The 27622-nt window shown below is 30.4% G+C and overlaps 1 protein-coding gene across 1 annotated transcript in view; it reads left to right on the forward strand.

Annotated features, from left to right (window-relative positions):
* LOC105204975 (suppressor of lurcher protein 1) overlaps nucleotides 1-27622 on the forward strand; it is a 486519-nt gene that overhangs the window by 207206 nt on the left and 251691 nt on the right. The window lies entirely within an intron of this gene.

The raw sequence follows: 27622 nt of genomic DNA on the forward strand, positions 1-27622 counted from the left end.
ACGAATTTAATAGTTACTTTTATCGTTTCTTTAGTTTTCCATTATCGTTACACTTTTTCAATAGATCACGTGCTGATCGCGCATTAATCACATAATAATAAAATTGTTCCGATACAGCACTTTACATCTTGGATTATATCCTGACCACATTGTCAATATTGAATAATTTACTTTACATATAGATAGACTATAGATTTTCAATGTTAGCAATGATTGTTGCAATACATTCGTAATAATAACATTAATGTTTGAAGAAATATTTAATTTAAATTTTTATAAAAATAAATATACTATTATAAAAAATAAAGAATCAGCAAAATTATTAGAAAGTTTAACATTATATAATGAAAAGCTTGCGCTATATATAGTAGAGCTTAGAGAATTCGAAATTCAATATTTATTATTATATTTAACATATGATTATTAAATAATGCAATTTTAAAATTTAATGACTTATTTTACTACAGAATCATAAAAAGTAACAAACTATTACTTTCTAAGTAACGTTAATAATGACGTATTACTTTTTAAAATTAGTAATGAGTAATGGTAACAAGTTACATAAAATAACTTTTTACATAAAGTAATAGTAACATGTTATTATTTTAAAGTAATGTTTCCAATCCTAATTTTCACAAATGGATATTTTACAAATAAAGGATACTTATATTATGTTTTTTGCAAAATTTTTTTGAGTATCGCAGCACATGGCATTTTACAAAAACTTGAATTACAATAATTTATTTACTTTTAAAACATTAAATTACCCAGACAGTATAAAACACTAAGAGATAACTAAAAAAATGTCTTTTTTAAATTATCCTTTCGACAAGACAAAAAAATATCTAAAAGATGACTGAAAGGTATCTCCTTCAGGGTGTTTTTTCGGCGAAACAAAAAGTTGTTTATAAAATGTCTTTGCTTTATCGAACAACTTCAAAAAGGCACCTTATCATCTTTTTATGGTTATCTTTTCGGCAAAGCAAAATGTTGTCTAACAAACACGTTCTCATCTTGTCAAAAACACAACAAATAAAAAAAGTATTTTTCTTTCAACTTTTTTTAGATTGACTTTTCAACAAAGTGAAGACATAAATAGACTTTTTGACTAACCGTGCAAAAAAATATTAATTATAACATTTTATGTTATTCATTTTATATTTATAACGAGTATGATTGCTTCGCTTATTAATAGATAGCGATAATAATTTCCTTTATACCGCTATCAAGTCGAACGCCGGTCTTTCCGCAAATTTAATGAAGCATAATATCACGAGCATCACATCTTAATTGTACGTAATCCTTTCCTTCTATTCAATTATAATATTGATTCTTATATTTTATGATCTCCTTACGGCAAACCAATTTAACAAAATGTTTTATTTTTATATTATTTTTGCTACTTTTCTGTTATAATTAACCTAAATCTTTGAAATAAATGCATTTTATAAAAACAAGCTGATATGAACAAAAAATACAACAAAACACAAAATTACTTTTTTTATAAATGATTGATTATTATACAGTGAATCACATCATTACACATGAATTGTCAATTTACAAATTAAAGATTGCATTTTTAATTTAACTGGCTGCACTAGTTCAGAATTTATCTTTCGTTTTCCAACGTAAAGAGAGAAAGAAAAACTATGAACTAGTACAGTTAGTTCAATTAAAAAGAACAGGGGCTTAAAGCTAACCTTAAAACCTAACCTAATTTTATAAGACATACAAACGAAACGATATTCAAAAGAAAATATTAATGGCGACTAAAAGATATACCTGCATCAAGTCTTGAAGTTATCTAACAGATATCTAAAAGAAACTTTAATATTGACTAAAAGATGTACACACAAGTTATCTTTAGTCATCATATGGACAAGATTATAAAATAACTAGCAATGGAACATTTGTCATCGTTTTTATTAAGGTCATGTAAAAATCGTTTTCTTTTTTTTTATTGCATATATATGTACCAAAACATGTCAAGAATTCAAATTTCAAGTCCTCATATTTGAGATCGACATATTAACGATACTACAGAAAAGTTCACCGACTCGCGTAAAAGAGGCTTGTCGCTGCGTGGCACTTTGAGGCGCGGCGCGACCGCGCCTCTTGATACATATGTACGCGTCCAATAAATAGTCACGCGCGTTTTAAACTTTAAACGTGTTTTTCTCGAAACTACGTCTTTCAAAACGGTGTACAATATAATTAAAAAAATATTCGATCAATATAACTGAGACGGTGCATGTTTATTTTTCACTAAATTCTCCAAAACTTCTACAAATAACTATTTAAACTATTGTTTTCACGATAAAAATGAAAATTTTATGTGAAAATTTGACATTTTATTTAAAACTGCGCAGAACTTTTATTTTAGTACATTTTACTATTGAATTTAACTTCTTCCGTTGAGCAATTCCATTAGAAAGACAGATTCATTCAATTTTTATTTCAGAATAAGATAAAAAAAATACTGCATTGTACGCCATTTGACCCCCTCGAAAACCAAAACTTGGAGAGCGAGCGTCATTACGCTGCCAAATTTTAACTAATTTGGATTTAAAAGATTTTTTCAAATCTATGAATTATAAGAAATATGTGAGAAAAGTTATGGACAATTCATTAAAATTTTTGTGCCGCAAAAAACTTTATGAAATCAGCTTTTTTCAACCGATTACATAACCTTTCTCCCTTAATGATCTTTCCGTTGACTATATTTACTTGCTCAAAGATATCACTATAATAATTTAGTCATCCTTTAGTTATCTTTTAGATGACTTTGTGTTCTTTGGGATTATCTATAGGTGATAATGAAACTGTTTTTATTACAAAACTGCGTTTGCAGATGATGATCCATGTTTATCTCTACAACGATATGCTCATTTAGACTCACGCGCGACTTTATAATGCTGCATTGTTCCACGACACAATGAATATTGTTTGGGTAAAATCTCAAAGTTAATATAATACTAACTCTATTGCCCAGTGATAAGACAGTTTTACATATTCCGACGATGCTAGCCGATCGATAGCCGGTATAGATGTGCAAATATTATATACTATCGTGTATTGTACAAAATATACAGGATGTCCGGAAAATCGCCCGCAATATTTCGGGAAGTAATTTAGGACCCCAAAAAAAGAGCTATTTAAACATAGATTTGGAAATACATAGTTTTCAAGTTATAACCACTTTTACCCTTACGAAAAAGACGCATGAGTTGGAAATTGTAATTTTATACTACAATAACTACAGAAAAATACTACAATAACCACATACAAATATTACAATAACGTGTAAATATTACGATAAACTTCTGTGGTTTTTTCGTACTACGAATGGATCACAGATAAATATTACAATAATCACAGAGATTACAATTCCTAGTCCGTGCGTCTTTTTTGTAAGGGTATGTTATAAAAATTGTAACATACTTTACTTAAAAATCGTAATTTATCTCCAAAATACACTCGACACCAAAATTAAAGCACACCTATTTTGACCTCCAAAAATAAGCAAAGTTCAAAAAATTGTGTAACTTTATAAAAAAAGCATCGTAACAAAATATTCAAAAAAGCATTTTACAGCTTAAAATCTTTAGTTTTGAAAATGATAATTTATTAAATGACTTACTGATTGTTTACAAAACTTTACACAGATGCAATTAAATAGGAATGCATCAAATCCCAAAATTTTTTACAAAATTTGCAAAATTCCACAGCGTGAAATAAAAAATAACACAAATACGGTTTACAGCATTCAAAAGTGTGAATCTTTATCTTTAAATTGTACACCTGATGAGCGTTGCGCTTTTTTTTACCGATTTTTACTGATTTATTCAACACTGAAACAAAAAGACCCTTTATTATTCTGCAGTGTATGTATGCAATAGGGTAAGGTGAGATGTTTAGTGCAATGAGGGGTGTTTTGTGCAACTCTAATATTTCTATGAGGTTACTAGGGCTGTATTCCGATATTCACTGTCAGTACTGAAAATCTATAGTTTACATTACATATACTATAGCTTTTCAATACTGGCAGTGAATTTTGGAACGTAGCCTAGATAGAAGATTGTCGTTCTAGTCCGTTATTTGTCGTTTGAATTCTCATTACTACCTTTACAGTTCGACCTTTCACAAACCAATGTTCCACGCATATTTTATAGACAGAAGTTTGTTTTGTGGCACTGCAGATTCACTCTTCTGCAAAATATGTCGCTATTTTAAATAAGTGTCTGATGTTATTCTCCATAACTTGTACATTGTGCGTAATCATTGATAGGATGTCTGATATCAAGAAATATCGTGCATTGCAATGAAATATTTGGTACTTTTGCTACAGCGCGATTTGCATGTTTTACATATAACAAATAGGTATTAGGGTGTTTTGTGCAACATAACATGTAATAGATGAGGGAATTTGTATGGGGTGCAATTGTATGTCTATATTACAAATTTGAAAAATAAACGAAAATAAGCCAATTTCAGGATAATGACACAATTTATTTATTTTGTATTAAAAGATAAAACAAAGGATGCTAAAGTAACCGAAGAACTTCCTCGACGTCGGCACTGCAGATTATTTTTCGAGGAAGACCAGGCTATCGCTCTTTGTCAAACGCATAGATTTGTCTTTGTTTTTCGATTATTTCGCCATCTGCCGAAAGACCTATCAACCACTATTGAGTACTATACTGCTCTGTTTATAACAGTTCAGCTTCGCTGAGCGAAATATGCATGTGGTAAAAGCACATTAGGATATCTTTTTTGTTAGGTGTTTAGTCGTAATTTCACACGGTCAGTGTTATTCATGCATGTTTTCTGAAGTGCGCTCTACTATCATTTTGTACGTACGAGCTACACAACTTCTTTATAAAGGTAAAGTTAACCTGAGATGACGGATATACGAGTGAATTTTTAATGATTTATTAAATATTTGTTTAATTTTCTTGTAAAATTGACCTGAGCGCATCGACTTTTTACGCGCATTTCAATTCTAAAAAAATTTTTGTGATTCCGTCCCATACAGCACAGAGAGATTGAAGGAACATTGCAGAATGATTTTATTGAAACATTGTAATATTGCATTTTGATTGCAAAACATTGCTGCAACATTGCTGGAAGATCGCAGCAACATTAAGATGTCCGCTTTTTTAAATATTGCGTTGAAACATCCTATTTTTCCAAAATATTCACATAAATATTATTACACCACATAATTCCAATAAACAAAACAATATTTGTGTAACAATTTAAAAAACATTTTTTGCAAAAAAAATCTCGGGAATCTTTTCCGGAAATTTTCAAGCGGTCACCCATCCAAGTTGCGACTCTGATGAACGTTGCCCGACTTCCGTGATCGCTGCGAATTGATCCCTTATGATGACTTGTAAACACTTTATGCTGATATGTGTATATAATTGGTAGATCAGGTCAATATACGTTATCAAAAAATGAAATATGTATAATTAAAGCACAATATTTATATAAACAAATATAAAATTATAATTTTTTGTACTAATTTCGCAAATGCAGAATAGCATTTGGAATACCTTTTTTGTTTTTTTTTTTAAATAAGAATGTAATTAGAAAATATATATTAATATGATACAATAATTAAATAAAATATAAAAAATTTTTTATTAAAAAACAATTAAAAAATATTGTTTGTTCATTGGGCTGTAGATCAAGGTTTCTTCATATATGAATCTATTTCGTCTATTGATATAAATATTTATGTTTCTTAACAATACTATGATGCACACAGAACCACGAGACCGCATGCCCTTTTCTAGAGGTCTTAGAGTCAACATTTGAAGGATGTCTGCAGACATCTATGCAAAGTCGATTTGCAGTCAACTTTGAAAGCCTGACTTGGATGAATCAACTTACAATCGATATATGGACGGTTGTACTGTTAGGGAATGTAGAGATTCAGCGGAAAATTTAGTAACGTCGCCCGACCTTAGTTTGCTAAATGTGGATGAATAATTATGGATGTGTTAAATTAATATATTAATATACGCAAATATTTTGCTTTGGCTCTTTATTGCCACTATTTTATTAAAAAATTATGATATTGCAATGTTTCCGGAATATTTCTGGCATATGCCATGCAATGTTGCAGGCATATTGTTAATTTATGTTTCTGCAATGTCTCCGTAATATTGCATAGCAATCTGCAACATTGCAACATTGCTGCAATGTTGCTGCAATTTTCTGTGCTGTATGGGGTAACGCCAATTCGAAGATATTTAGTGCACTATAAATTCACGGTACTTTAGCATCCTCTTAAATGCTTCAATGGCTTTTGTAAACATGTTTACGTGACATTTTGTCTGAAACGTGAAAATAAATCTGTAATGATTTGTAAACTCATAATCAAGACACATAAGAACACTGAAAAAGTGCAAGATTTACTATATTGCACATGCACAGAATATCTCAACTTCGAGGTGTTTTGTGCACATCAAACTTCTACATTTTATCCTGTAGCTTCAGTTAGACGCAAACTATCGAGGTTTATTAGCGCATTTTAAAATTGAAACACACATCTTTTATGAACATCAATCGGTTTTGTATTATCTTCCACTGTTTCTGAAATATTGCAAAAAGCAAAAAAAAACACATACACTACATATACATATACACAAAAAGGAAGAGGAATCTTACCAGGAAAGGTACGGAAATGTCGTCCTCTGATTTTGACGAGCCTTTAATATGTTATAGTACGGATCAAAATAAGGGATACGTATTTTTTTTATGCATGCCCGTTTTCACTTTTAGAGGGTGAAGCAACCCTATGAAGAAAATCGGCATTTTTCTTTCAGAGCGAATATCATCAAAACTGTAAGAAATAAAACAAAAATATTCTGAATAAAAATTGAATGGCTTGAACTATATTTTATAACAGTAATAAAATTGTTTTTAATATTTTTAAATTAAAAAAAATTTTTTTTAATTTTATTATTGCTGCTATAAAAGCACACTTTAAATCATTCAACTTTAATTCCAAACATTTTTTTCTATCTTCTATAGCTTTGACGATATTCGACTCGAAAGAAAAATACCGATTTCCTGCAAAGAGATGTTTCACTCATCCCCTAAAAGTGAAAACGGGAACGTATAAAAAAATGTGTCTTTTATTTTGACTGGTACTATAACATCTTATAGGCTCGTCAAAGTCGGAGGATGATACTTCTGTACCTTTTCTTGTTAGATTCTTTTGTGTACACACACGCACGCACGCACGCACGCACGCACGCACGCACGCGCGCGCGCGCACATATATATACATTATACATATGCACACCTGCACACATTTCAGCTTTCTCCTTAAAGAAGATTGTATTGTATCTGAGCTGAATAAGACCCACTTTTGAATTTATTACTTAAAAACGCTCTTAAAGTGTATGCTTAAAAAATAAAAAGTAAGAAAAAAGAAGTTTAGAACTGGCATCAACGCATTTGTTTAGTTCAAGTCCATTTTTGTTGCAACAAGAACTTAATAATGAAATGGCTGTAGGAGCCGTTTTTATAAAAATCCACGGTAAAGTTTATTAAATATATATTATTTTATGATTTACTGTAACGTATTATAATATTATTTAACTTCTTAACTATAAAAAATAATAAATATATGTACATATTGATTGTTTAGAATATGTACATTTTTTTTAGAAGCAACACATTCATCAAATAAGGCCTATTTATTATATGGCCATCATTATTATATGCCCATTATTTATTTGTTACGGGCTTATACTAGAGATTTTCAATGCTAAAAATTTAAAAACAACTAAAATCGCACCCAAATATTTGGAAATTTCCAAAGATTAAAAATTAAATTCAGGATTAAATATTAAGGATAATTAATTAATAATGTTTAAAATTAAAATAAATTAATTGTGTTTTTGTAATTAATCAATAATTTTAACTAATTAAGAAAATAGTATTTAATAATCATGCAATAAATATCAGCACTAAGACCTAGCTATGACCGAAGTCATTTTGTTAATATTGTGTTTTCACATATCGGTTAAAGTTCTGTATTTAATGTAAAACAATATTTAGTTTTTTTATTATTTTCAATTTAATTTGGACCTTATTATGTATATACATAAACGTATAATAACAATAATGTCACAGTTAAACAACTTTTTTGTTTATTGTACTGCACTTATACACGGTATAGAAAAGATATATTTTACTTTTTGAGTGATTTAAATAAAGATTTTTTATTCTCACTTGGTTTATTTTAATTCCTTCATAAATAAAATTTTAAAAAAATAAAATTAATTAAGTAAACCTTATTTTTTATTCATACAGATACCTTACTAATTTCATAAATTTGAGATCTAATTATTGATTGCAAGTGAGAGACAGACCTGCATTCGCGCCAACTCAGGCACCAAGTGATATCTGCGTCAATTCATATCGCAGCATACAGCTGTCGATATTTGTCCCATATTGACCTCCCTTGCAAAACTACTATTGCCGTGTACATACGCTTCTCAAATAGCATTTAACGTCCATGGGGCCACGGATGGATGTGCTTTGCGCCCAATAAAAATATTGAGTATATGCTACTGTTCGCTGACGTCCCAGAGCGCCTCTCTGGGCAAGCTACAAATAAACATGACGTGGTGCACGCAAGCTGTGACCCGTAACATAAAAAAAATCTGCAGAATTGCAATTAGATAGATACTATTTGATTTAGAAAAAGGTTTAGAAAAAGATTTAGAAAAAAGTATTTGATATTTTCGATGTCCTAAATACTACCTGATTAATAAACACGTTATATTAGATTATTGATCATTGTTAATTGCTAACCATTACTATAACTTGAGCTTTATCTTTGTTACTTGATGCACATCATGCGGAAGATAAAATGATATTATAATTCAACTCCAAAGCACGCATGTCTAAAATCAGGATATAAAACAGTTTAACGATATCTTTAAGTCATTTTTGAGTCTAATATTCTGATTTGGAATATAGTGTTGTCTAAGACCTTCGTAAGTATGATTACTTGTAACATTTCCTGATTATATGTATACTTGGATGTATTTTTGTTATTTAACGTTATTCAGCTGTACACATTTCAAATTATAAAAAGTTAAACAATAAAATTTGCTATCCTTTAAGCGTGCTGACGTAATCCTCAACAGGCTTACTACGTCAAAATTCTTATATTGAAGTAGCTATTTGATAAGTTGATTGTAGGGATAAGTTGCTGAATACGTATTATCTAAATCCTCAACAATATTTTATACTTTTATTTAATATGAACAACGAGACACAAATATACAGTAAATAAATAACGTAGATAAAAATTTAACAGATTACACTTTGTTTTGTGCATGCTAACTACACTTTGAAAAATCAAGTTTATTTTTGATCAAATTATGTAGCTGATAATAATATAATTATGCACTCTAAGAAAGAATTTCTTAATTATAGTCAAATATTACATTAGATCCACTTAATTTACATAAATAATATTTAAAGTGTAAAGCTTCTTTTTTTAAGTGTACTCTTTCAGGAAGGATAACAAGACTTAAAATATTCTTGATGTAATCTTGTTGCAACCTTATGCAGTATATAAATAAAGCGGCAGTATTAAGATGAAATCGATAATTTTTATTCTCATTTATCGCATTAAATAGGATCGACTTATTATTGTCCTAAGACAAGAATAATATATCAGTCTTAGCTTATGTATTTTTACATATTCTCACATTGAATAAAAATGTACTCGATGCTATAACACACCGATGATTTACCGCTATGCAGTTCGGGATACTGCCGATAGAAGACCGTGCGAACAAGCTCTTTCTCTTTCTCCCTCCCTCCCCCTCTTTCTCTCAAGAAAGATGCAACGTGATGCATCATAATTAGCGTATCTGCGAGAACCTCAGCAACTTTTGCCCACTAAAGCCCCCAGACACAATGAACGGAATTGGGAATAGGGAACAGAAGAAGCAGCAAATCAATATGTTGAACAAAGAACTTTTTATACGTTTTCCTTATTTAACATATTAAACTGTTCCTTATTTCTCATTTCTATTGCTTGTGTTTTTTATTATGCATTAGACTTCAAGCGAGTTTTTAGGCCTCTACGCTACAGAGGTATATTTATGCCTATTAAACTAGCACGCCAACATGGGCACAATCACATAAAACATACTGCAGAAGATTTAATGCTCTTTATGTGCTAATTTATTGCTCTAATAGAAATTTTATTGCTCCAGCCGTTTAGCAAGAAATCATTTTTCTGCTACCTTTTAAGAAACTTGGAATGACCATTAAAAAAAAGTCATAAAATTAAATGCGTATGCTATAATTTAGTGCTTTCAAAATATACACCATGAAATTTTTGTGCTCTCCTCTTTGAATAAAAAATTACCCCCGATGTAAACAGGTACAAGAAAAAAGTTAAAATATGGATTACGAATTGGTCGTATGTTTAAAATACTTATATTTATATGCTCTCGAAATATGCACAATGAGATTTTTGTATTCAACCGCTTTGATCATAAAACCATCCAAGAATGTGCACCTACAAGAATAAAATGCCAATTAATATAAAATCCGTGAATTGGTTATAGTCTCAAAATATTCTTCTCTTTATGTGCTTTTAAAATATGTACAGAGATTTTTGTATTCATCCCCTTTGACTGAAAAACCGCTATCGAAGTGAGCATTTATTCTTTACTTTTGTGTCTTATCTTAGATAAACACAAAAATCTCGCAGAACGAGATTTTTGTGCTTATCTAAGATAAGACAACACAATTCATATTCCGAGAGCATATAAATAAAAGAATATTTCGAGACTATAATCAATTCACTGATTTTATATTAATTGGCACTTTATTCTTGTATAATGTGTTCACATCGGGGAACATTTACAAGAATAAAGGGAATGCGTACAAAAATTGCATGGTGTATATTTTGAATGCACATAATTAGCATTAAATTATAACATAAACATTTAATTTTTTAATTTCTTTTTAATAAGCATTCCAACTTTCTTAAAAGTCAGCAGAAAAATGAATTTTTTGCTAAATGGCTGGAGCAATAAAATCGCCATTAGAGAAATAAATTAGCACACAAAGAGCACTAAATTCTTTGTATGTTTCATATGATTGTGCTCATGTTGGCGTGCTAGCTTAATAGACACAGTAACTTTGATATCCATGAAACGAGCTTCATTGAGGATCTTCGTGATATTTTATAGTGATAGGCTAAGTAATTATTTTTTTAAAGTAGTTATAATGCACATCGTTACCCATTTATTTCAATAGTTATTTTCTATCTGTATACCACAAATCTGTATAAAACCATTTTATCGAAACTATTTTATAATAATATTTAGTAAGAATAAATCTGCATTTCCATGTATTAAGAATGTTGCAGTACATGCAATTTTTTGTGCAAGCATTTAACTCGATTTTTGCATATTCAGATTTATATATGTTTTAAAATACGAAGGTGTATGGACTATTGAAATAATATGATAATAGTATATCTCTCTCTATTTGCGTGTTTATTTTTCTTATATTAACAATACAAATTTATATAGTTATTTCTCTTCATGTATTGTTTTTCGTTTTAAAATACTTTTTTTATTGCAGCTATATTAAGTCAATAGCATAAAAAAGTTAATTTTACCTTTTTAAAGACTGGTAGCTTATTTATCAGGTGAAAAATTTTCTAAAGGCATTGATTGGCTACATACTAATGAAATTTTTAAGTATTTGTAGCGTCCAATCTTACAACCAATCAACTCTTTCAAAAGATTTGTAGTACTCAGTAATAGCAATGATATCGACCGAAATAACCAAATAATTATTTTTTTTTACTAAACGATTAATAGTTACAACAGTTGTAACTCAATAACAATTTCAAAATAACTATTACCAAGAAAAATGCCCATTTCTTATATAATATTTTGTTAAAAAAAAATTCAAATTTTCTTTAGATCAATCTGTTTTTAAATTAAAAACATTATGAGATTGCCATAAATTTCCATTGTCTAATCTAAACTTGTCTAAGAAAATTAATGGCACCAAGATTATATCATTCTAGATTTAAGAATTTCTTTTCATTTAAGAATGGAATATTCATCACCCCACAATTATAATTATGACTATCTCTCTATATCAATCTTATTTTATGGTACGTAGATGAGTAATAGCATTGGATCTAGAAATCTTTTCTATGGAAGCAACAAATCAAAGCATTAAAATTAAAAAATAACATATTTGTTGCAAAATTTATTTAAATCAAATTCACGTTTAATACTTATTGAAATATAATAAATAAGTTTTTAAAATATTGAATTCGGATTTTTTAATATTGAAAATAAAGTTTTATTAAATATTTTAGTACAAATTTTTCTTTTATATTCAAATTTCAAGATTCCAAATATAGTAAATTGATTATATTAAAAAATATTTTTTAAAATTCTTTATTTTTTTCTATAGAAGAGAGCTTATTGTTATTTGTTAGCATCAGCTATTAAATTGATTGCCAATTTAATTTATGAGGTTACTTTTTTGATTCAGTTTAAGAGTTGTACTTAAAATTAAAAGTAACAGCTCACACTTCAAAGAATTAAAAAATATATTTAAAAATTAGCACTACGATCTTGTTATGACCGAATACTTATCATTTCTCAATTTGAATTGTATTGGTTAAAATCGTTATTATAAAAGAAAGTAAAAGTAAAGCTAAATCCTAAAACGTTGCTTTCCATCCCTTCCTTTAAATCATACCACTACAAGTTTTATTACAATAAATGGTTAATTAGTAACTGATAACAATAAAATTGATAGTTAACGTATATAATATAATTATTAATATAGCATATTAATCGCATAAAATTCAAACCATTTTTATTTCGACGTCCATACTCCGTTAATATTGTTATTTATTAATTATTAAATATTTGAATATTTTCTTTAAACGAATTATTATTAATAAAATAAGTATTAGTTAATGATTCCTTACATTTTTTATTATTTCAATACTTTCAATTCTAAATTCATAAATTTAATACTTTCAAAAGCACTAAGATTTAGAAGATAATTTAGACTGCAAAAGACATGATATTTGGTTATCTACATCATACTTACACGTTGCAAAAAGATTTATAATAAATTTATTATTAATTATGTTATTAAAAGATTAAATATTGTGGATAGAAACATCAAACTACAATTTCCAACATTTATTTGCCTACAAATTGATACATATACCACATAAATAGAAAATCCACAATAAATCCACACATATCATAAAACGTATAAATAAAAAATGTAATAAATAATAACTCTCTTTTATAAATAATATTCATTCGATACGTCTACTTTCTCCTAGTTTTACAACTAACCTATAGTATTACATTACATGTACATTATTATAGATTTTTAGCAATGCAATTTGTATAGAAGAATTACGTACAGATAAAAGCAATTTGTACAGAAAGGTTACGGATATGTATGTGTATATATATTCTGCAATATTTTAGTTTGAACTGATATAATTTTATAACGAAACACTATGATTTCGAAACAATTTTTAAACCAATTTTTTTAAATTTATTTTTGTGGGAGAGCCACATAACCACTCCCGTTTCTCTTCGATCCATTATGGAATTTTTATTAATAACATTTTTTAAATAAAGGAATGGGTGGACTGTAACACTATATTCATGTCTATTTGCAATTACCGATAAATCTTTACTTCAAAATAATTTGATTATATTTTGCGATATAACCAATTTTCAATATAAAATTAAATCGTGTATTTTTTATAATAATGACATCAATTGATAATTAAATGTCAAAAAATTTATTTTAATTCGCGAGTAATAATGTACACAGTAATAATGATATACAGTTGCACGGTGAACTTTAAGTAACCAATATTTAACCAAATTTGATACAGACTACTGCATGTTCTAAAACTGCAATGGCCTCCGCAACACTGTGATCTCGTCGACACTTAACCGGACAGCATTTTCGATCATAATGGATGTCACGTCCGCAAACGCGTTCGAGCGAGCATGTGGAGGAAGCCATAAACGTATGCGATACTTTCGGCACTTTGAATAATGTCGATCGATAGTAACGGCCACTATTTATCCGCTTTTAAACAATGCAAATTACAATTACGGCCCGACTACGAGGACAGCTCGTCGCGCGCACCCGCCGCGCCGTAGCCATTCGCGTTATTTACCGTAAAAGCAAGCGTACTGTTATTCCATTATCAAGCGTGGGTGTAATTATCTCGCTTATCGTGTCTTTTCCGATAGCTACCATAGCTGGCATCTCCTAGATAGCGACGGCTCAATATAGATGACAATATCCGGACAATATCCGACAAGCTTCGTTCCATCACGAAGAATAAAAGCGCGCGAATCATCGACACGATTCGTATTATATGATAATGCATTCTTCGCCTCGCTTATGTTTTCGACGCTTTTATCGCTGGTGCGTGACGCGGTGTATAAAATTCAAATAAACCACGCCACATTTTAATGTGGCGGCTATTTATAGGGAGAGGAGTTTGCTGTGTCTATGGCGCAAAGTCGTTGCTATCGATACCGATCTCACTTTTTACTCCTCCCCCGTTTACTCATCTTTCCATCTTTCCTGTCTACGCCGCGTTTCGCATCCCATTTTTCCGCCAATTTATATTCCGCTTAAGCGTCGAAAGAAGCGTTTTCTTCAGCAAACAGGCGAACGTTCTCCATAATCTGTGCCGAGGACACGAGTTTAAGACCGCGCAGACTAGCTCAGTTTATATTCACGGCTCTGCTTTATATCATGTTTAACGTTACACGCGTTCGTTTGAGCCTATGAACTTTGGGTGATAAAAGTATTACACACCCTTTACACTCGTGAGAACACTAATCGCGGGAAACAATAACCCGAAAGTGAGTTGTACGTACATCAACGCTCGCGAATTCGTTTAGCCGTGACCCGTGAGCGGCAATAATTCTTCCTTAATTATTATCTCGCAAACTACCGCGGAAGCGTGCTAATATTATTTGCCTAGGTTTATTAGTGAAAACTCTTGCGGCAATTCATCTCGAGGGAGACATTGAGATCGGACAAAGCCAGGTTTTTTGACTTCTTCGCAATTATTTATGCAATCTCGTAAATAGAGGGTGCACAATTGGAAAATTTATACCCTGAGAGAAAAACATTACTGAATTTGAATAAACATTGTTTGAACACTTGCAATGAATGTATTTACTAAAAGTAAATAAATGTTTGTTTAGTACAAGAATCACTAATGTAATTTAACTATCATTTTTTTTAATTAAATAAATATTTACGTATCGTTAGTAAATATTTCATTGCAAGTATTCAAATAAATTTTTTTGTCAGACAAAATAAAGTTCGTATTAGCATATAACATGTGCCAAACGGTCCACTCAATTTTTTTGTAATTTAACATAAGATGAATATATAAAGTAATAAATGTTACGTAAAAAATTAATATAAAAATGCAACACTTTAATACAATTTGGAAATACGGGGTGTGGAAACATATTTCTTCAGTAAAATTTCCCATTTGTCCTATGTTGACACGTTCATCGCATTCACCTTGGAAATAATGTTATAAAAGTTTATGTTGAAAAATTACATTATTTTTATGTTATTTGTTTACTTACCAGTAAACTGTGTCAGTTTAACACTAAGAAATGTTGAATATCAATTTAAAGTAAAATATTCAAATAATATAATCACATTATGTTAAATTAACATTTGGATATGTTAGAAATTCAACTCAAAATTTAAAACAGAATTGGTTTTAACATAAATTGTTATCTACTGTGTAACAATATGAGTTCTGCAACACCTTTTAATTTTTGCGACAAACTAAACAATTTGGCAAATTATCTTGCATCATCAATTTATTATTCTAATATCATTGATACTTTTGTGCTTGCGATAATTATCGCTTATTATAATATGCGTATTTGATTAAACGCATATTGGGAAATTTGTATAGTTAAACATATCGTTCATAAAGTTAATTAAGTATAATGAATTGATATGGTATAAATTAAATAAAGGAATCTAATTACATATATTAATATAAAACGTTTAATAATTATAAATAAAGTTATCATTAAATGTAACTAACTTAAGTGTGCTTTTTCTTATTAATTTATTATTGTATATGTATAAAAAACATTGAATTAAACAAAGATTAATTTATGCTTTTCATACACTGCAGTCCTAGCATCTATCTATCATTTTTTTTATGATACACGTACACATGCATATATATTGTAAAGTATAATTTTCTTATTTTTATTATTAAATATTGCATGTCTCAAGTTAATTGGATTTTTTTATGAATGTCATTTCGTGCTACCAACTACGGCATTAAATTTTAATAATGTAAAACATGTAATGTATATTCAGAAAAACTTTTTCCACTGAAATTTTTTGCCATCGGGACACTACACTTTGTAAAACGGTTACGTTTTAAGACCCAGTATATTGGCGTAACGATATATCATTCGAAGTACGAAGTGCAATATCATAAACTTTGCAACCGTTATACAATTTTAAAATAATCGCGAATAAGTTCGCACGTCGTGAACGTCGTTTAAAACGTGCGGTTTTACATAAAACGTGTGAACCGCAGTCGCGTGAAAAGAGGGAAACCGCCGCTATATCTCGAAGTAACTTTGGAACTGCGCCACAATTATAAAATGGAACTTGAGACTCTCCCAGACAAAGGTACCGGACTCGTTGCAGAAGAAAAACGCACTCGGTGACCACGAAATTAATATCACCGCTTAACGTACAACACGTATGCTCCGCGATGCGTCTCAAGCGTCTCTCGAAATTGCCGCGGATGAATGCACGTGTTTTTCACTCGTCGTTGCATCGCGACGTGTTTCGTCCCTTTTTCCGTTGTTCGTTTTACTTCTTTACCCGTGTCCGTGCATACTCGTTTTATTTCCAGAATTTTCGAGAGGGACAGTTTCATTGCAGCACGTGGTCCTTTTTTGTACTACAAATTGAAGACAGCTACGCGATATGCGTAAGAAAAATTACGATTCTCCCCCTTTTCCAATGCAAGGGAAAAATTACGTACCATTTTTCTCGGAGTATGCCTATTAATTATTGGAGAAGAAAATTCCTCGTCTTTTATTCTTAATAGGATTTCAAATTGCAAGTTTACTTAGATATTTACTTGTCGCGATCTAATTAGAGGAATAATTGTTAATACGTAAGAAATTCTTATACGTATAAATAATTCTTTTACATCTTTCTTTTTACATTGTATTGATTATGAGAAACGTAATCTTCAAGTTTCATGATGATTAAACTTGCTTGATCAACAGCAATTTCTAATAAGTACTGACGGATTTATAAGTTCAATATGTACTTAAAACTTTGAGTTAAATCCAGCAATAATGTTTCATTTCCTGGGGTTCGAGTAATTGAAAATAAATAATATTTTATACCTTATACTGGCGGGTAATCAATACCAAATAACTTTCGGATTTTGAGATAAATACTTGAAGAGATTCAAGATATAGAAAAAAGTCGTCAATACTGGCATACCATTTTGTTGTTGAGTAATAGGTACATCTTAAACACAAGCCAAAAATAAAACTTTAAAAACGCAAATAGAAATTAGAAACAAAAATACAAATTAGAAAGTGTCTTCTATCAGATGTTTTTACAATACTCTTTCGTATTTTGTACAATAATTGATGTTTTCGCAACATGTAATCTAAAGAGAGTATCTGGGAAATTGAATCCCAAAACAGGTACAGTAAATAATAGTAACAAAATTTGGACACGACCACATAAAAAAAAGTTAATTATAAAATAAATTGGTAAACTAATTAATCAATTTGTATGTATGCATTGAACAAAGTTTATAAAATTAAAAGCTTAGAATCATCCTTTTATCCTTTCATTTTATTACGTTTTTTTAATACTTTATTGGTGTATATGGATCTAATGCTATTTACCTTAAAGTATTAAACAACATAAAATAATATTTCTGAAACATTGTATAGTTGAAGATTTCGTAGTTATTGTCTACATTTATAGAGAGATATAGTCTATTGGTTTACGCTGCAATTTTATGTTCCAAACCGTACTACGAGGAAAATATGAAAAAGGAAAATATAAAGAAAACAGTTTTAGGAAGCTAATGGAAACATGTAAAATGATTGGCAAAATAAGTAAACATATTCACTATTGTTTAAACTATGCAATTTGCAAAAGAAAATCATGCAAATTTTATTCTCGCTTCTCGAAAATTCGTTTTTTAGCAGATTTCATATAGAAAGAAGCTACAAATATTTTGTATTATAGATTTTTATTTCTTTACTTATCTAAGCAGAATATTTTTATTAGTATTAATACATTGCAACGTTTCATTTGCGAGAAATAAGGGAATGTCGCTTTAGGAAGTTTGTGCCAGTATTGGTAACTTTCCTCTACTTATAATTAATTTCTATTTTAAAAAATAGAATCTTTTACTAGTACTTGAACCCTACAAATAAAATTGTTACTAAATACTAGAAATAAAATTTGAAACATAAACACTGCAAAAAAGAATTAGAACATGTTTATTTCAGATTCGAGTACATTTTAATGTAATACGTTCGTTTTTCGAGATGTTCATAGACTGTTCAAACCCATTTCAAGTTCGAATCTATTTATTACGAAAGTGCTACGTTTGTTTTTTGAAGTAATCATAGAAAGTTTGAAACTACGCAAGCAGATTCGAATCTACTTGGAAAATACTTAATTTTATCACAATTTGTAACTTGACAATCTCATAAGTGTTTCTTATTAGGCCATTGGCGAAAGATTAATGAGCTTTTAATATTAATAAGAATTACATCTTTATCGTATTTGTTAAATTATAATACATGAAAAATACACGTCTCAAAAATTCTCGTTAAATTTTAGAATAATTAAACTACGCCTTCTATCTGTAGTTTGAAGAATGTCGTAGAATATTCTCGACCATGGTGTATATACAGAACTAGTCTGCTGGTTACATTTCGTTTAATTAAATGAGAGTGGATAAGGTAGAAGGTGCAAGCATATCGTGTACAGGTTTGTAATTTAAAATTTAATAACGTTAAGAACTTGATTTCTATATTCACTTCTTTCACTAGTAGGACCACTGCCGTAAAAGCGAGTGGATGGTTTCTTTTCAATGATCGAAAGCCGACTGTAACAGTAATCCGATTATAGGAACACTACGCATATAGAGGATTCTCCCGCTTTTTGCAGTTTAAACCTGTAATCCTGATCCGATCGTGGAGAATTAAGATGACGATTACGTATTTGACAGAAAGAATAAGAAGAAAAATAACGACTGCTCTCGTCAAGATATACGCGTACTTACGGTATCAAACAGTCCCCGCTCTTTCCGCTTCGGAGTTGTTAATAAAAATGTTGTAATTAAATGAATATTTGTGCTTCACATTAGATTGCATCTCGAAAGCGAACATCCGCAACAAATTTAAAAAAAGAGCAGAGTATTCACATTTCTAAAAATAGCCAAAGTCTTCTTCTCCGGCAACGTTTCCCCGAGTAACGTAGGGAAACCAGCCATGGCAAATAGACAAAATTTTAAACTTTCAGTCTTTTGTCTCGACAAGTGTAGACTGGAGATGAAGTTGCGAGCATTCGTAGTGACAAAAGTTGATAAACATTAAAGTAAAGTAGAACATTCTCTGCTTCAAGTTGCGCACTGTTCCGCTTTACAGTGTTGTTATCATCTTAGAATTAATTAAATTCGGGAAGCGCAAGATTCAAGATGTACGGCGGGTTTCGAGCCGCAAGATTTCTATTAAATTTTTTTTTTATTAAAAAGAAGGGCAAAGCAAATAAAATATATCAAAATAAAACTGGAGCTAATATATACGTAATGTTTGTAATAACGAAATACATTGCGGATATTCGCTGTAACTTAGATTATAGTCTGTCAACTTTAAAGTAGCAATTTACAGCAAAAAGGAGACATTTTCCGTTGCTCCGTGAATCCCAAAAATCCGAATGCAATCCGCTTAGAGAAATAAAACGTAGCATCCGCGTATCGATTACGTTGGCTTCTTTCCGCCCGAGGTGTAGAGAACTCAGACATCACGACCGGTACCTTTTTCGTTCAAAGAGTAGAAACTGGGTCAAGCGAAAGTGTCTGCTTTTATTCTCCGGTAACGGAGAAATATATATGAAGATGAAATAGCGGACCTTTGTTGGGCGATGGGCGTTGACAAAGCACGAATAAAAGATTGCTTTACTCGTATTTTTACATAGATTTTTCGCTTGTAAGTTCCGGGAAACAAGGCATTGCGCATACTGACGTATGAGCGAGATAACATTTCTGCTTGTTCCAGTTGATAAGAGAAATCTTTCAAGATTCAATCGTCCGTACGTTCAAACGGGCTGAATCGATGTTGGACGAGCGAAATGGTGACGAAGGCAAGGCAGATTGATCGGAAAATGCTATCGTCTCGTTGTCGTCGATATTCCACCGCAAAACGTCTCTTCTTTCTATCATATCGCGACAAACATTTATTTTTATGGAGATTTCGCCACATAATAATTTTATACTTCGCGTATATTCGTTTTCTTTACTTTTTGTTATGGCACGTTGCAATTTTCCTATTTTATTAGCGCTCTATCCTTATTTTAATTACCGTTTTCATCCCTAATCAATTATCTAATTCTCATCACAACATCACTACGTACAATTTAATTAATATATTTTTACATTGTTTAAATTTTGATGCTACTGATAACAGATTAATGTCGTGGGAAATAATTACTATTTCGTTCCCGATTACGCACCTGCTTCATTAAATTGTATCATACAATTATTTTAATATAACTAGAAAAATTAATAGAAGTTAAAAGCAAGTCATCCTTCGACTGATAACGAAGTATCGATTCGCTTGTCAATAACTTCCGTCCGGAGAAATTCTTTTTCTTTTAGAACAGCTACTTCCTGATAGAAAGAGATCGAGTTCCCCGCTTTCTTTGTAATTCTATTGTGGAGCAGTCGTCGAGTATCGGATATTGTACATAGCCGCGCATCGTCCAAGGCGATCACAGTGGAATGATGTACCGATCGATTGAAAATTTTTTATCTAAGAGATAACGGTGTGAGGATAATTTTACGACCTCTCGGTGTCACCGCAATCCTCCTTTGGTTTTATTTTTATCAAGAGTGTGCCTCTTCTGTCGGGCGCGTAACAGGGATTTTAAGCTACTTTTACGTTACTTTAATCTTGTTACACCACGGTATGCTAGATCTTTTAGTATAATTACAAAGCAGATAACGCGATATTTGAAATTATGTGTAGATCAAAGCCTGCTTTTTAAATATCTCTGTTGTAAATTTAATATGTAATACTAGAAAAGCGGATGATATTATAGCTTTTGTAAGTATAATTATCACTTGTAATAACTCCATCATATTAGATGATAAATTTTAATGATTACTTGTGGAATCACTTGTTTAGCCCGCCGTTACGTAGTGGTGCTAATATGCCAATATATAATAATCAATATTTATTATTGTATTATAGTATTTATTTTATTATTACTTTTGAAATTTTCAAAATTTTTTTAAGATACATGCGTTACGCAACATCGTCACATTTTTATAAACAGCATTCTAAGTTGTAAATATTTCATATGATCATGTTAAAGATGTTTCATACTTTTGAATTATTGCGATTACTCTAAAACTGAACAGAACAGTAACAAATGTAAAAATAAATTTTCAATTTAAACTTTAAACTATTGATTATTAACAGAGTCATTGTACAAAATGTAATTGGGAAAGGCCACAATGCCATCTCCTGTAATATGGATGGATTTATCATAAGCGAACTACATGTATTGTTCATTTGCAACTTGCTTGTTTTGCCTTTAATTAGAATACGCGATGCAATCTAGTAGTGCGAGAAGCAGACGGAAGAGAAATGCGTCTAAGATAAATATGAATTGCATGTAAGAACCTGGAGACTGTCGAAGGAAGAAGTATGGCGCAAATGCTGCTTTGAGAGAGGATCGGTGAAACTATTATGCGCGATATAGTCAAGTGAGATGAAGATACGAGACCCATCATCCCGGGCGAGCGTTTGCACTCTGCCAAGCAGCTTCTTCTTGCGCCACTAGAGAGCAAGACATAGCTACATTGTGCACTCAGAGTCTTCTTTACATAGGCCGCTTTATTAGTTCAATAAAATAGGATTACTTAGCTACGGTTTATAGGAATTGTCGGCTTTTCCGCGCACTCCGTCAAGCTCGTATAAAAGGAAAGAGTCAACTATTCGCTTATTCTGGTTCTACATGCAAAAGCTGAGGGATAATAGAGAGAGATATTATTGTTGGTTCTACAGCAATAGCATGTATCTAAATCTTGAAACGATGAATTTTATATCAACATTTGTATGTTGGTGATTCGGTTTTAACCTTTTGATATGACGTTCTCTTTCATCTAGTAAAGTGCTTGCTCGTTTTTTTTATAAAACTTGATCTATAGGGTATTTGATAATGCTTTATTCAAATCTGAGGTCAAAAATGAAAAGTTCCAGATAACAGAAAATCTACAATTGGGTCGTAAGACGTCTTACAGACGTCTTACGATTTTAGACTTCGTGTCGTCTCGGATTTTAAATGATAGATCCAATATGACGGACAGAATTTTAAAAAAATATTTTAATTATCAAAAAATTGTTTTAAAGAATTTTTAACATTGTTCAAGTTTCTAGTTTTGTTTTAATTATTTGGGCTAATAAGACGGAGGCTTATAAGCACATCAATATCCAAACTCTGATTATTCCCGCGACACAAGTTTCTCTTTGCATTAGATTACTATTTTTTTTTTTTTTTTTTAATTTCAGGTTACATTCAAATTCAGCGGTAAACTAATTAATATATTTTTTACGCAATAAATATCAACTTTAAGATATAGCTATGACCATTAAGGTAGTTTTGTTTATATGTCGGTCAAATAAGTTCTATTCGACCAGATTCATTGTAAAAACACGCGCCTCTAGCAAGCATTCTTATTATACTTTATTAGTAAGAATATCACCATATGCCTTAGTGATCGAGTTTGCTAATTGTACAAAATACCCGCCACGAAAATTCGAGAGATCGCAGATTCGATCTTTGGCTGAGGCACCGAGGAGAAACTGTTAATAGTCTCTCATCGGTGGCTGAGGTGTTATTTTTCGCAACAAATTCTTCACGGTCTTTTAGAGGAAAAGTGGTCTCATATTCAGACGCGGGTTAGCATTATTTATTATAAAATTTATTTTTAATTACTTAAAGTATTAAAAATCAACTGTTTAAAAAAATCTAGGGTTAACCCTAGCTTTTCACACATGGGACGACGTACTCTCTAAATTAGAATCAGTGTATTGTTGACTGTAAAACAGGGAACAGTCTGTTTTCAGTGATATACTTGTAACTATTTCATTCAGTGATATATACATTGTTTTTCATTATTAATAATCCATCGTTGTTGGCTGAGGTGTTATTTTTCGCAAAAAATTCTTCAGTTTTTTGCGAGGGTTTTTTTAGAGGGAAAGTGTTCTCATATTCAGATGCGGGTTAGCATTATTTATTATTAAATTTATTTTCAATTTAACCCTAGCTTTTCACACATGGGACGACGTACTCTCTAAATTAGGATCAGTGTATTATTCAGTGAAAGACAGTGAATAGTCTGTTTTTAGTGATATACTTATAATTATTTCATTCAGTGATATATGCATTGTTTTTCAGTGACAATACACTGATTCAGTCAGTGAGAGCCCTCTTTTTAATCAGAATCACTTAAACAATGAATAATTCCTAATGACACAATTATAAGTATAGCACTGCAAATCAGTAAAATTCCACTGATTCAGATTTAGAGAGTATCCTATGCGATTTTTTACATTGCAGTAACATTTTTATAATCTAATTTAACAACAGAATTGAGGTTCAAAAAAAGCTTTAACTCTCCATAGATACGATAAGCTTCAAAACACATCGTTTTTTCATTATTCTCAATATGAGAATGAAAAATTTAAAAAGGGTACTTGGGGTTCTTGTGTGGGTAACTTGTAAATTTTTGGCGTTCTGCATACCTTTTTATTTTTTATTAAATATACGTACTGGGTTCCAAATAGCGTGAAAGTAAGTACATGAAATGGTAAAATTAAAAAAACAAAATTATTTTAATGTAATGTATACGCACTATTACGTGCATTGTAATATTCTTTTGCCTTTTGCATACTAACGCGCGCAAACATAACATTTCCGAGGCTCTTCTCGAGGTCCGTGTCCCTTAATTATATACATATATAATAATATGTATTCATTTATTCATCACACCATTTTATCTATCATTTTATATTGTTCACATAATGAAATTTTATTTATTAGTGTAAAATTATGATTCGCCAATTTTTTTAAAAAAGTGGATTTTTTAATTTTTTTGGGGACAATTCATATCAAACTATATTTTTTTTTGTTAGTTCAAAAAGTGTCAACTAAAAAACCCATACTGAATTTTTTCATGCTAAAATTTAAAAATTTGTGTTTTTTTACTCAAAATACTCATTTTTTACAAATTTTTGCAACTCAATTTTTTTTTTTATTGTAATTACTAGAATAACATTTTTGATTCGTCTAGTTTATCGTTTTTATCAGACTTTGAGGTATCAATTTCATGTATTGTATTATAAACTAAAAAATATGTTTTCTATTCAGAAATACGTGTCAAAGTTATAGGGTTTCACAAATCCATAGCTGGGGAGAAAGGTAAAAAAAAATAAATGTGAGGAACTAGGTATTAACGTGATAGTACTAATTCTTGTTCAACTTGAAACTGTGATTTATGACTGAAAAATTTATTCAACGCGCGGTTTAATGAAGTTGAAAAGGTACATAAAATCACCCAATAAATACCAACATTAAGATCTAGCTGCGACTGTAAAAGCACTTCTTATATTGCGTTTATTTACATTCGATCAAACAAGTTTTCTATTTTAATATTTTTTTATTTGATCCGCTATATAAAATTTTTAATTTTAGAAATCTGAGAGCAAAATTAAATTCAGCAACTCCCAAAATTTTGTAGAAAACAAGATCTTATATAGTTACATAAAAAAAAACACTCCTGTCTACAAAGAATTAAATTGAATGCACATACAATTTCAACTTATTCAAAACATATAGGTAACACAATCTAAGATAAAGACTATAAAATCTCTTATTATTATATAATATGTCTACTTTGTACAGGTACTAAGAAAGTTAGAGGCAATACAGGTTTAAAGTATTGATGACTTTAATCTGATACTGCTGGGATGAGTACGCGAGTTGTTTACAAAAGTTACATCTCGAGCTTTACTTGGTACCGCGACCTGTGTACTTGCTCATCTTTTTATCCGACAATGTTCTTTGCTTTGTGAACAACAGTCGTCTCTACCCGTTTTTCTCAAAAATAAAAGAATTTAATAGCGACTTTTTGTTTTTTTTTCTTAATTACCTACTTATTGTTCTATCGCAAGATCTATGAACCTAGAAAACCTTATAAAATATTACTATTTACATTTCTTTCTTAACAAAATATTAAAGTTTTCACAAATGCAAACATTTTGCTGTACTCTTTGTACAATCAAAACCAATTATTCGCTTGAAATTATTTATGGGAAACATTTAAATGTTACGAGAAGCACGTATATCATCTCTGTTAAGTAAAATATTTGGGTCTTGTAAAAAGAGTTCTCGCGCAAACGGAATCAGCAGTGAATATTCTATAATTTTCCTCACAGGAGACTTGTGCGATGAATCTCAAGATTTCAAGACGCGGTTACACTTCCGAACTATGAAAGTGCAAGCTTCTCGTGTTTTCCCGGCTTGGTTTGTGTGTACTTTATTATGTACATCTACGTTCGCGCGCAATGTAGCTTTGCGCTTGTGGAAAATTTCACATGGTTATAAAAAAATAAAAAAAAATGGTACGCAAAGACAAAATCAAACAGAATTATATCGAGGTGAAAATAGCTGTAAGACGCCAATATGAAATGTTGTATCCACGATCTTCGTGAGCTGTACTGTAGTGAAAATAAACGCGAGCTATTGAGCCTTTTGTACTCAACCACCAATAGAATACTACACTCACAATCAGTATTTGCTCGTATTTTTTACTTCAACTTGAATCTCCTGAAGTAGCAAGTCTATAAACTTCAATCTTATTCATAATTTGTCTCACAGATTAAGTTATGACATTATTAATCATTATTAATAACTTTCTGTTAAAATATTAAATATGATGCAATAAAATTATGCAATTTATTGCAATTACTGTGATATAAATATATACAAAAAAAAGTTATTTGTTCAAAAGTATAAATATACTTTTCCTTAAATTATAAGTTTTAAATTATAAGAAATAATTACTTCCAACAATAAGTACTTTTTGTTCTAATAAAATATTATAAAACGTTCTGGTACATTTTGATTGCTATATCACTTCACGTTAAAAATTACCTTTAATTACTACTTATATCGTTAATTTTTCAATGTACCCAGCACCAATTGTTGTAAAGAGCCTTCAGAAAGATTTTAATCTTTCACATTTTACATGCAACATTTGTGAAAGAATTCTGCAAAATGTCATATAAAATGTTGCAGCAGAAATGTTTCTAAAATCTTGTGACTCAAAAAATTATAATACAAACGTTTTTAAAATCTATCTCATTCAATAAATTTTCAAGTTGGCTTTTTTAAAATTGGACAAATTTTCTGCTTGGGTATATTAACGTACCCAAGCAGAAAATAGTAATTACTTAGTTTGGGAGACATCGCGTCGATGATCTTATTCTTGATGTACATTGTAGACACGACGGTACTGATCGACTTTTTTTTTATAAATTAATAAGCGATGTTGTACAGTTTTCGAAATATACGTGTTCACATAAAACACATTTTCGAAATTTCGTTATTTTTATTATATGACACCTTTATATGATAGATAGTGAATAAATATGCATTTTTGATTACATTTCATCAATTTCATAGCTGTGACTATATGGTTTTGTTTACAATCTTGAATAGAACAATTACAGACCTCATTTCGCCTTGTAAACAAAGGGAGAGTAGGTGAGATAAACCTCGCTTCGCATGAAAAGTCGAAACGTGGAACAATTATAGACCTTGTTTCGGCCTGTAAGCAGAGGGAGATGTGAGGTAGACTTCGCTTTGCGTGGAAAATTGCGAGCTCATGTGGAACAGAACAATAATTATAGATCTCATTTCGCTCCGTAAGCCTGGAATGGTGGAGTGAACTTCACTTCACGGGAAGTCGAAAACCCTCGTGAAATAATATATGTATACTACACATAGGTATATGTATAGAAGGTATCATCATATACGAAGTATCATGTAAAGAAAATAATGAAATAGAAAATAATGAAATTTCGAAAATATGTTTTATGTAAGTACTTGTATATCTCAAAAACTATACGAGACCACCGGTTAATTTATAAGTAAAAGTTGATGAGTACTCTCGCCTCTCTAACATTTTAAAGTC

The sequence above is a fragment of the Solenopsis invicta genome, chromosome 16, assembly GCF_016802725.1.
Source record: "Solenopsis invicta isolate M01_SB chromosome 16, UNIL_Sinv_3.0, whole genome shotgun sequence".
Classification (NCBI taxonomy): Eukaryota; Metazoa; Arthropoda; class Insecta; order Hymenoptera; family Formicidae; genus Solenopsis; species Solenopsis invicta.